Below are 559 nucleotides of genomic sequence, written 5' to 3'. Positions count from 1 at the left end.
TGGAGGCTCGGCCACATCCGGGCGGCCTGCTCCGCGTCAATCGACCGGAGTGGGCTCTGTTACCGGTGTGGCCGGGCGGGGCACATCGCGCGGGACTGCGCAGGGAGCGCGGCCTGCGCGGTGTGCTCTGAGGATGGAAGGGACTCGGGCCACCGGGTGGGTGGTCCCGAGTGCCCAATGGGGGGTGGTGCTCCGGCGGACGGAAGACGGCCGGGGCATTGCAGGGGTCGGCCGCCGAACGCGGCCGGCTCAGCTTGCCCTCCTACGGGAGGCGTGCCGGCGGACCACGGGGATTCACCCCGGGATCCGGCCGGCGGAGACGGCCCCGGTCTGACCATCTAGACCGGGGCCACGGCGCCGGCCGAACATCTGGCCGGCGTCGAGGGGGGTCGGTGCCGGGCGGAACTCCGCCTCCACCGGGTCCCCCCTCTCCCCTACGGGTCGCTTGGGGGGTGTGCGGGGGCACACCCTCCAATCATAGCGGCCCGGGAGGGAGGCGGCGCGGTGTTGGGTCGCACCGCGCCGCTGCTCAGGAGGAGCGTGACCGGGGGTGATTTAT

This window comes from Odontomachus brunneus, unplaced genomic scaffold, assembly GCF_010583005.1.
Source record: "Odontomachus brunneus isolate Ranch 3 - 2012 unplaced genomic scaffold, Obru_v1 Obru_scaffold_207, whole genome shotgun sequence".
Lineage (NCBI taxonomy): Eukaryota > Metazoa > Arthropoda > Insecta > Hymenoptera > Formicidae > Odontomachus > Odontomachus brunneus.
Note: the sequence above shows the minus strand (reverse complement) of the source record.